The sequence below is a fragment of the Microtus oregoni genome, unplaced genomic scaffold, assembly GCF_018167655.1.
Source record: "Microtus oregoni isolate MIOR12 unplaced genomic scaffold, Mior012 000081F_ref0000091, whole genome shotgun sequence".
Taxonomy (NCBI): domain Eukaryota; kingdom Metazoa; phylum Chordata; class Mammalia; order Rodentia; family Cricetidae; genus Microtus; species Microtus oregoni.
Window position 1 is genome coordinate 3283647 of NW_024544541.1, and position 14391 is coordinate 3298037.

The following is a 14391-nucleotide window of genomic DNA, read 5'->3' on the forward strand; positions in this document are numbered from 1 at the left end:
GGCACCAAGGAGGGCAGGTGGGGAAAGAACCCTTCCAATGGGTCTGCTTTAAGGCGGACAAGTGGAACTGTTTCAAGAGCCCTCCACTTGCTGTCTGTTCCAGGGGCACGGGCAAGGATTTGAGGCTCTGCAAGGCATTCCTGAGGGAGTGCGGGAAGCCTACGTTCAGGTCCCATGTGCCCTCCCATCCTAGAGAACAGTTACCAAGATGCAGGCTGTCTTAGATCTGCACCAGACTTTAGAACTACAAAGGGGCAGAGGCCTAAGAGGATTTGGTGAAAACCAGGGTCGCTCATTGCCCAGGACCAGACAGAGCAGGAGACCCAATCCCTATTCTGAGTCTCTCATGCCCAGAAGACCACCAGACCCTTTCCTGTTTAAAGGGGAACCTTCCACAACCTTGAAAACAGATTGTTCCAGTCTTTCCTTGGTCCCCATGGGATTCCCTTCTGGGAAGGATTCAGGCCACATACTGCTCCACCCTTCCAAGTATCCCAACAGCTCTAAGCAGAACTTATGGGGTGCAGGGTACAAGGCTGGAAGTCCGGCACCCCAAGTCTACAAGAGCAGCATGAGCAGAGGCTAGCCCTTTTCTGGTTTAGCCACTGGAAATGCAGCTCCCACTGTCCTTTGGGCTGTGGAAGGGAAGTAGGGCCAGAACTATCCTGGAATTAGGAAAAGGGCCTGGGACAGACAGGCTCTGGAGTGAGCTTGGCCCCAGAAGGGGTAGGGAGGCAGCTTCTGACAGTCCAGAGCAGCCCTCACCATCTCTGAAGCCTACTGCTCAAACCTTTTACTGAGGCTAACAGTGAGGGGGACGTGAGGGGACTAATTTAAGAGTATTTTTAAAACTGTGGCCCTGGTGGAGGGGTTTAGCAGTTGTCAGCCATCTGGAATAAAGAATTACAATCACCTCCCTAATCCTATATTCCCTAAACCCTAAAGCTGGTTAGTGTGGGGCAAGGCAGCAGGTGGGCGGGGGGGGGGGGGGCAAAGCCGAAAGAGGTGTCCACGGACCTAGCAGGACCTTTTCCCCCCTTGGAGGGTGCCTGGGCTTAGGGTGTGGGCAGAGGAGCCCACTCAGCTCCCCCACTGCTCACGCTTGCTCACTCCCCAGGCCTTGCCGGCTTGCGCAGGGGCCGTCAGGTAAATTAGATCTGAAAGCTGACAATTTCTGACCATATTTCCTTGATTATTTCAAACAAATGCACAGCAGCCGCTGTAAGGAGATTAAAGTGACATAAACGTCCCGAGTGGGAGGGGGGAGGGCAGAGGATTCAGGTCACCCCCATCCGTCCCCCGCCTGACAGACGCTATATCGCTATCCAATCCAATAAAAAATCCCCCCCTTTTGCTTTAATTAATTTTACAGCTAGCTTGCTTAATTACTTTCAATCAAAATCCTCCTGCCATCGCAAAATTAGAGATGGTTGAGCTCCATTAGCCTAAATTCTTCATTTCCATATAGAAAAGAGGCTGTCTACAGAGCCAGCCTGGGCCCCTGGCAGGACAGACACTAGTCTGCCCACCCGCTGCCAGCCAGCCCACTCTGGCTTCTCTTCTCTGTCTCCTCATCTCCTGAAGGTTCAGGTGGGGTGTTCTTCCCACTATCCCTTAGGTCTTCCCCAGACACCGTGCAGCCGCATCAGGACCAGGCTGAACTAAATGGCCAGGCTGACACTGTGCTCTGTACCAGCTCAGCCTCTGCTTGAGGTCTTCCCCTTCCCAGCTGCCTCTCAACAGAGCTGCAGGCCCTGGCTAGCCAAGCTCACATCAGCCAGGGCCCGCAGGCCCTCTGCTCACCAAGAGCTTAGCAGGGTGGGAACACTCTAAGTCTTGGAGTTTGGCATGTCTGCATAGACCCTGGAACCACCGTCACCCAGGGTTCCCTCCACTGACTCCTGGCTAGAGCTGCTGCCCACTGTCAGAGCCACTGAAGGACCAGCTGTCTCGGTGGCTCAGTAGCCCCCACAGACTAGTGCCCCCCCCATAGCCATGGTTCCCAGTCTGCAACAGCTGCTCCTCCACCCCCAGCCTGGTTGGTGGGTGGTGGGTCTGGGCTCCGTCCACATCCTGGGCTGTGCTGGCTCCCCTCTCCTCCCCTCCACCTGCCTGATCCTCCTAGCCCCAAGCCCAGCTCCGGAAACTCCACTTCAGGTTTTCTATGCTACAACCCTGAGTGTCACCACAGGGTCCAGCCCAACCTGGGATCCAGCTGATTAAGGATCTGTAACAGGATGTGGGGATTATAATAAAACCTGGCTCTGGACCTTCGGGGGCAGTAGGCCAAGTCTGGGTTCTAGGACTCCTCTCCCCTCCTTTCTCCACAATGACCCCGAGCCCAGCTGTCAAGGGAAGACCCTTGAGAGGGTCCGAACAGTTCTAGCTAGACTCTGGGAAGTGAGTGGCACAGGTGGCATAGAGGGACCTGGACCAAGCTTGTCAGAAAGGCAGGGTGAAGGTGGGAGAAGGAGTACTCTCTGAAGTCTGCCTTGTACCCACTATGCTCTTCTTGGAAGCCAGCCTGATCTCTCTTAAGGAACCAACGTGTTGGTAGGGCATATTCAGCATGGTGCCCCGTGCAAAGGCAAATATCTAAAGAAAAAGTGTCCTATGGGTTGTATGAGATCCTTCCAGGCTACAGGCCCCACAGTGCCCCACGGCTATGGCTGCCTAGCACAGGGTGTGAGGCCAGCTATTGGTGGATGAGGAGCTAAATTTGGTGCCTCTCTTTTGGGACCCCCAGTAGCCCGTGCATCCATTGCTCCTCTCTGGTCCAGTTCTAAGGTAACTATGCGCCCTTCTTCTCCTGGTTTGCAGGGCTTCTCTGCTGCATCTTGAATCCCTACTGGCACTGCCCACTCTGGCCCTCAGGAGCTTGGAGGCTAGCAGAGCGTGAGTTCAGGAGGCTCCTGGGGTTTATCTGGCCTTGCTGAGCCCTAGGGTTAGCAAGGTGAAGAGGCTCTCCTGGCCCTGTGTTTTCTGCATCATGCCCATCACATGGCCTGGACCCTCTCTCTTGCTTCTTTCCTGGGGTTCACCACAGGGAGTAGGGGGCTGGAGAGGCTGCCACAGCTCCAGTCTGTGGGCACCTGGCTACTTCTTGTTGCTCTCTGTCTACTGAACTAGGGTGAGCTTCATTCTGTTTTACCCAGACTGTCATGCCTGGCCCAGGTGGGCAGAGGTGGAAGGGTAGATAGAAAAGCAAGCTCAGGGGCCCAGAGATCCAAGGACATCTACTGTAGGATGGTACAGCCCAAATCTCCTCCATGCTAGGTGGTACCTGTGAGGCAGCATACTCTTCTACCCCAGGCCTTCAGTATGCTGACCCCTGGCAGAGGTACCTCCTTCAACTCTGGGCCTGGCCTCCCTTATCCTAGACCTATCCCTCAGAGGTCCACTCTCCCGGTCATCCCGTCCCCCTGTCCTCATCTCTGAGCCCTGTTCCTGTTTGTATCCACAGTAACAACTCATTATCCATCCAGCTCATTAGACCACGAGATCCATGGGACAGAACCGCCGGCCAGCACAGAGTCTGGCCCAATAAATATTTACTGAAACGAACACAGAAAGCTAAGTGCTTCTTGTGTTCACTAGGGCAGAGCGGGGGACCCAGGGTGTGGCCTGACTTCTGAAGCAGATCCTGCCTAGCTCTAGGAACCTTCTCTGCCTGTCAGGGTGGGGACTCCCCGGCTGGAACTGAACTGACACTGGATATTGCCCTCCTCAACCCCAAGCTCACCTCCAGATGCCCTTCACAGGACCCTGCCAAGAGAACAAAGAAGGCCCCAGTTGTTTCTGTATCTCTCTGTAAGAGGAACAACTGTTGCTAGCCAGGCCTTTCTGAAGAAACCCAGCAACTGTTTGCAGTGGAGGGCAATTTTCTCCGTCTGCCTTCTGTCCTTGTCCCAAAAAGGAGAAAAAGAGATTAAAAAAAAATGGGGGAAGAGCCATACCAAGCCCCACAATCTCTCTTAACCCGCTCTCAAGTCTGTTTGGAAATGTTGTGAGCACAAAGAGGGCACAAGGACAGCCACCTGCTGTCCCCGACAACTGGGACAGCCGCAGCTAAGGGACAGGCTGTGAGATCAGGACCCAAAAAAAGGAGGTGAGAAAGTGTAGCAAGGGGGGGATGGAGGGAGGCGAGGGGGGTGTGCAGAAGGACAACAGGAAAGATCAAAGCCTAAGAGGGTGGAGGGCAGTACCTGGCCAGGAATGGAGGCCAGGCAACGCGGAAAGGCAGGGCGCTAGCTCACTCATGCTTGCTCACGCTCAGTGGGATAGTGGATGTGCTGGGGGTGGAGAAGACAGAGAGAAGATGACTGGAGAAGAGGGAGCGAGGTCTATTAAAATCCTCTCAGTGCATAACACAAAATGTCAGGGTTTATAGCTTCATTCTTGGCTTTGCCGGGACTGAGAACCCTGAACAGAAATGTCACCGCTTGTCATGTTTAATCACCTGCTGTTTGTTAACACCTCCCCTGCAAGGAGCCTGTCTCAATCTGCCCCTGAGACCCCAAGGGACCTGGAAACTGAAAACATCCAGGCTCCTTCGCAGGGGCTCTTGGTCCTGCCTCAGCTTCCCGGTGGAGGAGCTACCTTCTGCTGCCATCCGCAGACTCCCAAGGAGCCCCAGAATGACGCTTCTCAGCAAGAGGGTCATGACCCCACTGGTGTGAGATGGTGAGCTTGGTGTGGAAGAGGCAGGCACTTCTCCTGCCCTCCAGCTTAACCCACCTGCCGCCTCAGCCTGAAGCCAAGGGAAAGTTAGTCAAGGAGGGCCTGGAATTCCCTGGTGTCAGCTGGAAAACCAACAGCCATGGACATCCAGTGTTTCACCCCCTCCTCTCCAATCTGACCCAGCCACACCAGCTATGGGTCTGGCTCCCTCTTGGAGCACACATTCTCAACCCTACTACTTCATAACTTCCTCCTCTGGGGTGGAAGAGATGTGGGGTGCCAGGGTAGCTATGTCCCCTAGTACCTGCCAAGCTGCCCTAAAGACACTGAGATGTTCCCTACCTCCTAAAATAATATGGTCCAATCTGGCCAAGAAGTCAGGTCCTCTCAAACCCATAAAGCAAAGAGGGGACAAACCTGGTTCAGGGATCAGGCTCAGTCCCAACCCATCACCCAGCTGTTTGCAAAGCGGCCACTTTGCTCTCTGTGGTTCCCAAGGAAACACCGTGAATTGCAGCAACACAGAGCAGTGGGACACTGGACCGACTGAACTCGTGAACTGAGTGAAGTGGTCTCTGAGTGGTCCAGGGGATGCATTCCCTCCATCCCTCTCTGCCTTCGCAGAAGCACACTGGACAAACATGAACCTAAGGACTCGCCTCCTAGGAAAACCACAGGTCTAGACTGTGTCCACAAGCACTTTGGCCTGCCCTGCCCTGCCCACTTCCATCTCACCAGGGACAAGTAAGAGTGACCCACCCTGGCAGCGCTCCCTGCGGACAAAGGAGAGTTCCTTTCTCAGGAGCTGTGAAGAAAGAAGGCCTGCAGCAAAATCAGGTTTCCTGTGAAGCCTAACAGCCATTTGCATCAGCCACTACACTGTAGGTGGGCCCAGGGAGGAACCCAAGGGGACAAGGGGACTGTAATGGGATCTGGAACCCTTCAGGGACACAGGCTGAATAACACAGTCGGTACCCAGGGATGTAAGCTTTGTAATTTCCCCTCGACATTGCCATGTGGAACAGTCCCTCAGGGAAGCCTGCTTCCCCCCTGGCAAGGAAGTTCCATACTGTGTCTGTCTCCTGGCTTTTAAGAACAAGTCTGGCAGTGACTATGGGCCTCCTGTTTCCCCACCTGTGTTTTCTGGTTTTTGGGTTTTTTTTTTCCCCTCCCTTCAGTGCTAGAGATGGAAGCGCGGGCTTTACAAGTTCTAAGAGAGTAGCTCGACCTCTAGGCTACGTCCCTTCGCACCTGTGAAACAGTCCAAATACGCTGAACCTTGTCTTTTTCTAAGAGAAATGAGTGTTAGGTGTGATAGTCATTCTCGGTCTCTCAGAAGGAAGGCGCTGGGTAGAAACCCAGAGGACGTGTGAGGTCAGGTGGCTCGTGTCCTCTCTGGATGCCCTGATCCATCTGTGTCCCTAGAAGAGCCCTCTTCTATCCCCCCCCCCCCCGCAGGCCTCCAGGCAATGTCTTGTCCTGCCTGGGTGGCATCTATGTGCCCACTTGAGGACACGCACACTGACCTCAACGCAGCAGGCCACACAGCAAGCCTGGGTCAGGGCAGAGTAGTATCAGGGGGAGTCAGTTGTAAGTCACCCCTCCTGCAGAGGACATATTTAGCTCTGGAGGTCCCTAGCCTCTGCAGGACCACAAGGGAAGGCTGATCAACTGTCCTTAGCTGGTGAGGACCCGGGTGCTCATAGAATGCTGGTCTGTCTAGTCCTGGGTAAACTGGAGTACTTGACGACCTCACCTCTGCTCACTGTGTTGTTCTGAAGGGTGGATACCCTGCCCAGACTCTGTGTGGGATCTGCTCCTGAAGCCCCTTCATCTCGGGGGAACTGATGCCCCTGACAATGAGAACCCAGGCTCTCCCACTGCGGTTTCTGAAATCTTCTCCTTATCATTGGCAGGTACCATGAACACGTGGGATGTGTCTTCTACCTCAGTAGACCATGGTGCATCCCAAGGGGACACCAGAAGTGGGGCCTGGGCTTTGGGCACTTCCAGGTCTAGAGTTAGTGGGCCTGAGATCTCGGATTTATCAGATGAACAAGCCTCCTGGCCAGGCGGCCTGCTGTAAGCCTTTCATTAATTTACTATTAGATAGGAAACTGCTCCTCACCCAGGAATATAAGTTTTCATCTTATTTTAAGTTGGATTCTTAAAACAATTACCAGGGCATCTGGCGATGACTTCATCATACTACCGGGGCCCTGCAGGGAAGAAAGGCAGCCCTGAGGCTGCACAGGCCCTGCTCTGGCCCCTAAGGGGACTCAGAGCCCCAACCTCCACTCCTGATCCTGAGAGAGCAGTGGACACACTATATCTCTGAACCCTGCCATGTGTGGAGAGGCTCCCTCCAGTACCACCTGCCCCCTGAACCCGCTGGTGACAGTTGCTGAGAGCTTCAGCAGCTGGTGCCGCGGGAGCATTTTCTATTTTTAATTGTTTGATCGGAATATTAACTCATCTAGGCCTGCTCCCAAGGCACAGTTCCCAGCCAAAGGGTTTCCCCCGTTTCCCACACCTTCTTTCTCCCCTCGCTAGTCAGAATCAACGTTGAAATTAATAATCAGAGACACACAGGCCTCTGTGAATTTGCCAGAGATCAGAGTATAGAAGATTTAAAAGAAAAAAAAAAAGGCAGCCTCCTCCATAACCCAGAGACACCTTAGAACTGGTCCTGGCCTCCTGTGCCCTCTGTGAATTGACCCTGGGCTCCAGGGCAACAGTGGCTGCTCCAGCGCACACAGGCACAGAAGCTCTGACACCATCCTCACACTTCCTGGCATTTCTCCCTGGCCAGCAGAGCTCTTTGCCCTGGGTCCGGACCAGCTGGGAAAAAAGCTGGCTTTTTGTTGGAGCTTTTCGGCATCCACTTAGAGGAAGGGAGCCCTCAGGAGAATCGCCCAAGGAACTCTTCTGTGGTGACCACAAGGATTGGCCCATCTACCAAGGGCAAGTCACATATCCAGCCTGAACGGGGTGGCACCTGAGTCTGGGATATACCACTGCTGAGGGAGTCCAGCCCTCTCACCTTCACCTGGCCCTTCTCAGGAAAGGTCTCCCACCTAGACCACGTACTCCTGGCCTCTTGGCCCTCCTCCCTCCAGATGCCCTTGGCTCCCACCGCTCTGCTCTTCCCTCTCAAGGTCATAGGGCCGTCCACACCAGGAATATTTACTCACCAGACTGGCCCTGTGAGCGGCACTCACCACAAATATGCTTTCTGATAAAGCTGGCAGAAAAAATTCTAGAGCTCAAAACAATGTCAGAAATTAGCCCCCACCCCCGGCTGGCCTGGAACAGGTCATGCAGCTCTCTGGGACAGTTCTGGAGAGCTCTGGTTACTCTCCCTCTTTCACTTAGCTGCTTCCTGCTTTACCTCCAACATACAGCCTGTTGCCAGGGCCTTGGGGACCGGGGACTAAGCTGAACTGGGTCTTGGGAAGTAGTCTTCCCATAGCCTTCAGAGGCCAGGGCCAGGCCAGGCAGCCTCTACCTTGGCTGCTCTCTGGGCCGTCTCACCTCACTGAGCCCCCTCCCCCACCCCGTCCTCTCTCTGTGCACAAGGGCTTTAATGTTTTTATTACCTGTTTGACTCGCTGCCTTATTGCTTCTCCCCTTAATGGGGCCGTAACCGTGGAAACGAGGAATAAACGGCCACCAGAAAATGAGATGATTAAACAGGTCACCCTGGCAAAACAAACTCAGCTAAGGGACCTCTGGGGGTGGGGAAGGGAGGCTACCCCTCCCACATCCAGAGCCAGAAGGCTTGGACCAGGGTTGCCCACAAGCCCAGAACACTGAGAGGGCTGGGGCAGATATAGTAGGGCGCCCCCTGCTGGTCAGCAAAATACCCAGTTAGTCCTCAGTGGGCCAGGCCTTCTGGCTTGCTGTGACTTTGGGCTCTCAGGAAGCAGGGAGAACAGCGCTGCTCAGAGGGAAATGAAAGGGGAGACGATGCAGAAGACGCCTTTTTGGGTCTAGTGATACAAGTCTTTCTGGAGGCTTTTAAGCACACTCCCTCTCAGGAGTCCCCTTAATTCAAGGACAGAGCCCCAGAGGAAAAGCCCAGCTGTGGGAAGTATGCTATGGGAATGCCTGGTGTCCGTTCCCTTCAACCCAGGCCTTGAGACAGGCTTTAGGAAGCGGTCTCAACAGCCAAGCACTTAGGCCTCTAGCAGGGCTGTGGGACCAGAGGGCACCTCAGAGGGAAGGCCTGGGAGACATGGCTCTTCCGGTATGGCCCAAATACTCTACCATAAGGCAGAGCTCTGAAACTCTGGCAGTCTGGGCTGGTCCCTCATTCTAGCCTTTCTGCCTATATTGGTCAGACAGTGGAGAGAACCTAGCTTAGAGCAGAAATCCCAGCGTGAAGTCTACTTGACAGGAGGGGAAAGGGGATAGAAGGCCTATAGCAACTTGACCTCATACTCTGTTACACCCTGTTCCATACCACAGTCATGGCTACTAGCAGCTGTCTTCATGTCCCCTTGCCCCCTCTCACCATCCATGATTCCAACCCATTCCTTCCTGTAATGCAGGCCCTAGAAACTCTTGAGAAGCCCAGGCCCTGAGGGAATCAGACACCATTTCCTGCCTTCCTCCTTCTGCCCCACTCAGAAGCTGGGCAGGCACTTGGGGAAGAGGAGTCTCCATCAATCAATTGCACCAGCACTTACGGTGGGAAGGCATGAGCCCCAGCCCCATTCCACGTATTGGGAGGAGATGTCAACACAGCAGCTAATGGTCAGCATTAAGAGCTGGACTGATGGAAGAAAACAAGGCCCTGGCCTTAACCTTCTGGGGACTGAGGCTCATGAACATGAATGCTGTCCTGGCATACCAATGCCACGGGTATAGCCAGCTCCTCTGAGAAGCAGGCCCCAGCCAGCCTCTTATCTCTTATCTCTTCCTAGGGCCAACTGGGTATGAGGCTGGCAAGGGGTGTGGGGGAGCAAGGTGAGTAGGAAGGGCCTGCCTGCCAGAGCTGGGTGACCTGGCAAAAAGGCAGAAAAATGGAGTTGCACAATGGAAAGTAACTGCTCAGAGTTGAGGGGAGAGGCCTGGGAGAAGTCTAGATGTAGGAGGTTGTCCCTAAGGCCACCCGTTCGTGAACATCCTGGTCCTCATTCCAAGTCCCTCATCTTAGCATGCGACAGTACCAGCTCTCTCTGACTCTATGCGTGCCTGCAAACTGGGGGCCTGGCCACCCTGATTCTGCTAAGTTCCTTAGGACTCACTGAACTGCGGCTTCACCGCCCACCTGGGGGCTCTTTCCTCACAGGGGACGTGTGTTTTGAGAGCTTGAGGTGTAAGATACAGACAGCCAGACAGGGGTACACGGGACCACCAGCCTACCACCTTTCACAAACCACCCTGTACGGCAGTCTGCCCAACCGATTCACCTCCACACCCCAGGGCCACTGGCTTCCAGCACCTTTGGACTTGCTAGACCTTGGCTTGACCACCCCAACAGCTGCTGCTTGCCTTGGGGACCCATTTCTGGTAACGACTTTGGAGCAACTTCCTTCCCCCTCTAAACACGAGGACCAGGAGAAGGGAACGTGGGGAAGACAGGGATAAGGGGAAGGAGACATAGAGGCAGGAGTGGCTTGAGCAAGACTTAAAAACCATGGGGCCTGGAGTTGGTGGTGAGGTGAAGACCCGATTCTCTCATGAGGGTGGACTAGCCCATGGTAGCGAATGGAGGGGTGGGAAGCCGGGAAGCCGCAATGGCCTGGCAGGGTCCAGAAAGAAAAGTCAAGAGCCCCACCTCATTCCCTGCCTGGGGAAGTGGGCAGGGACTTGAGCCAGGGACAGCAGCTTTAATGAGGAGAGGCTGCAGCAGTGACTCAGCCTTGCAAAGGTGCCTCCATTTATTTTATTTTCCATCATAAAAACTCAAGCTGCAACTCAGCCAGATTCCCTGGCTGTGGGGGGTGGGGAGTATCAGCAGTGCCAGGGAAGCAAGGAGAGATTGCTTAGCTGATGTTGTGCGCGTGCGCGCGCGCACACACACACACACACACACACACACACACACACACACTTGTCACAGCCCCACCACCCCATGCCTCTCTTAAGAGTTTGTGGGTTTCCCTTCACAGGTCCCTACCAGGGAAGAGGGTCTGAGGTGGGTTCTCTCTGGGGCCTCTTATGAGGATGACTATGCTAGGCCCATTAGCTGGCATTCTGCTGCCCTGGAACCAGAATCAGAGCTGGTTCATAGCCACTTCACCGTCCTGAGCTGCCTGGTGTCTCAAATGTTTTCTGCTGAGGATGGACCAATGATACACTTCTCACCTCACCCATGTGACTCTTCCCTGGATGCCTGCTGCCTCACTGAGCAAAATCAAGTTGGTAGTCAAAGACCTTAAAGGTCACTTGATGCTCAAGTCCCTTCCAGTGTCACTGCTGGGGACATGGCCAGCCTGTCTGAATGGGACCAGGAAACACACCACTTCCAAGACAGCCCATGCTGTGCTCGGCTCTGACGGCTCCTTCCTGCCAAGATGGCACCAGATCGCCCGCCCCCTGCAGACCAGCAAAACCGGTGCCTGGTTTGGTCCCAGCTTAGACTGGTTAAGTGGGTATATCTGGCCAAGTACAGTCTTCAGGAAGGAAAATTGAGGGCGATCTAGTTTACCCAACCCAACAGAAGTAGCACAGACCATTCCCATTCCCTGGTGTGTGCCGAGTTCAGTGTACCTTGTGCTAAGGGGGCTCGTAGAAGCTTCCGCTTCCGGCAATACCAAGCTTTGAATCTCTGGCTCACAGAAGTTCTGCATGCTGATGTTCTGGATGCCGGAGCTAAGTGTGGACAGTCAAGTTCTTTGCTCCTTCGGGTAAGACACAAGTAGGGGGAGTCTGCTGCCCTTCTCCTGCCTAAGGTTGTTTCCTAGGCCAGCTCTCTTGGCCTCATCTCTCCTGGCCTCCTGTCATTGAAGGCTGAGTCCCATGTGACATGGGAGCAGAGGGTCTGCCTAAGAAAAAGGGTCCTGACCTGGAACCCCAGCAGGACAAGGAAACAGGCCTGGCTCAGTGAGCCCTCCCAGACTTGTCCGGACGACAGGTCTGCACGTAGTCTTCAGTGGGTAGCCCCTCACCAGCTCCTCTGAACTTGATCTCTTGCCTAGTTGGCCCTTCACCCAGAGCAGCCTACTTGGATCCTCTACAGGACAGCACTCCCTTCTCAAGGGGGGCATTACCGACAGATCCCAGATACTTGAGGGCAAGCTCTTTGTCACAGCTCCAAGGCTCTTAGGTAGCCATTTCTGCCCAGGCTCCAGTGTGTTTGGACCCAGAAATCAGCCTGGGGTGGGGGTGGGGGCTAATCCTGGGAGCTTCCCAACTACAGGATGACCTACCTGTGTTTGAAAGCTTCCTTCCTGCTCCCCCTCCCCCTCTAGTGCCCTCCCCCAGGGAAATCACTCTAAAAGGGCCTAATGGAACCATGTCCTCCTCTCTTCCTCTCTCCTCCCTCCCTCCCTCTCTCTCTCCTTTTTTTTTATTAGCATTTGTGGAATTTATTCCCAAACTCTCCTAATCTTCCGTACACAACCATTTGATTTGCATAACCCAACCCCCTCTCATAAAAACTGGCTGCTAGTTTAATTAAAAAATGTAAATTTGCTGTCATCTCGGGGCCTGGTGAATTAGGACGACATCGGCATTTTTTATTGCTAAAGACGTCCAGATTGATCCAGCCCTTGGCTGAACTATGGTGGGGGAAAAGGGGTCCACATGGCCCTTGAGGGTCTTGAGATCCTCCTGTCCCCTCTTGAGAAACCTCAATTCTCCCCAGCCCCTGAAATCACTCATGGTCAGAGCCGTTCAGGACATCCATGTGTCTGAAGCTGGAGGGGACAGTTAACCCGATCTCGTACTTGTTGGAGAACTTGGGTACTGACAACTCTAGGGCTTTTCCCTGCTTACACTGTGCTGAGGCCCTTAGCAGGAGCTACTAGGGCTGCTCCCAAAGGAAGGAAGCCCTGCACTGCCCCACACCAGCAATAAGCCTTGGCATGTCCCTGTGCATGGAGGAGGTCAAGAGAGACCTTCTGAGCTCCTGAGGATGACAGTGGCTGCCTCAGAGTTGGGCTTAGGGAGGATAGAGCTGACTGAGCCCCAGTCTGCTTCCCCTTTTTGTGAAGTCAGGGGAAAGTGCTTTTCTTCTGAATTGCTGAGATTAAGTGAAACTCCCCAGATCAGAGAAGAGATGGGAGGTATCACTAGACAACTCCAGGAAACAGAACTTTGACACCACGGACCTTCCCTCTCTGTGTGGCCAGAGTCCAGGCTTGGGTCCCACTGGGAGTGCCCTGCTCCAGCTGACTTCCTGGCCATTTTGGCTTCTAGGAAAAGTTTCCAGAGCCTGTCCCTGGAGTGTGGAGAGCAGCTAGCCTCCCTAGAGCCCTTAAGATGTCACAGGAGGTTCTGTCACTTGCCTCCTGCCCTGCCATCATGACACTCCCCAGAAGGGATATGGAATCATGCCTCCATGGCAGCCTAGAAGAGACTGGCATGGCAGGATGGGAGCCAGCTCCAGTTGGCACTCAGGTCAGAAGGAAGAGGGTAGGGCCCGCCTTCCAGCTGAGTAATGCTTGAGTCCCTTGTGCTGGCCCATAAGCAGGCTCCCCTGTGCCAGGTAGGGGGTGGTGCCAAACACTGGGCCTGTCTCTGAGGTCTGTTTCTTGGCTGGCATGGGTGGGGGCCCCATTTCTGAAGAAAAGGGGGCGGGTCCTGAAAGGGTGGTGAGGAGACACCTGATTAGAGGTGGAGGCGGGCTGGTTCTCCCTGGGGTGGAGGACAGGGAGGGGCAGGGTGGCAGCAATGGCTTTAAGACACCTTCCTCAATATTCCCAGCAGGGGGCGTCATGTCCTTCCAGGGCACGGATGTGCAGAGACCTCCACATCCCCTTATCCAAGAACACACCTGTTCTAACAACTCTGTGAAGGTTCTCTGCCCCCACAACACACACCCCTGACTGCCCTCTGCTGCCTCCTGCCTTACTCTCCTTTGACCTCAGAGAGGCAGCTGCCACTGTATGGGCTACACCATGACCTTGGGAGGCTCTAATGCCAACTCTAACTAATACCACCTTTCCTTCCCCAAATGAAACAGAAGGGGTACGGGATGGGTTCTGACGAATTATCAGCCTCTGTTGCTCCAAGACACTGAAGAAGAGTGCTGCTTTTGACAACCTAGGATGAGAGGGTCCTGGCCCAAAGTTGGTTTCAGTAGAGGAGGCTGGTAGAAGACCAGAGAACTAAGATAAGGCCCTTCCTGGTCTCAGATCGGAGGATGAAAAGAGAATCACCGAATACAATTAAATCAAACTAGAAAGACACCAAATTCATTAGTTAAACTCTGCCCCAGGCCAGTGGGGCACTAGCTAGTCAGCCCTAGCCCCATGCCAGGCTCCCCAGACCCAGATGTCTAAATGGAGTCTTTGGTCTGGCCTACCATCACCTCCCAGGGTGGGGGCTAAAAGGGGGGCTGAGAGAGAGACAGAGGGAGGGCAGGAGGAAGAGAGAGAGAGAGAGAGAGAGAGAGAGTGAGTCCTGGGCCCCTTACTTTGAACTGATAACAGCCACCTCAGCCCACAGATACTCAGGTGAAAAACACTCATTAGCCATAATAAGTAGCTTGATCATCCGACACAGCCTTGTCCCAAATAAATTAAATTCCTTTACCTT

The 14391-nt window shown here is 54.1% G+C and overlaps 1 protein-coding gene across 2 annotated transcripts in view; it reads right to left on the bottom strand.

Annotated features, from left to right (window-relative positions):
- The window catches only part of LOC121441776 (zinc finger protein castor homolog 1), a 112927-nt gene that overhangs the window by 36745 nt on the left and 61791 nt on the right, over positions 1-14391 (bottom strand). The gene's annotated exons all lie outside the window — the stretch shown is intronic.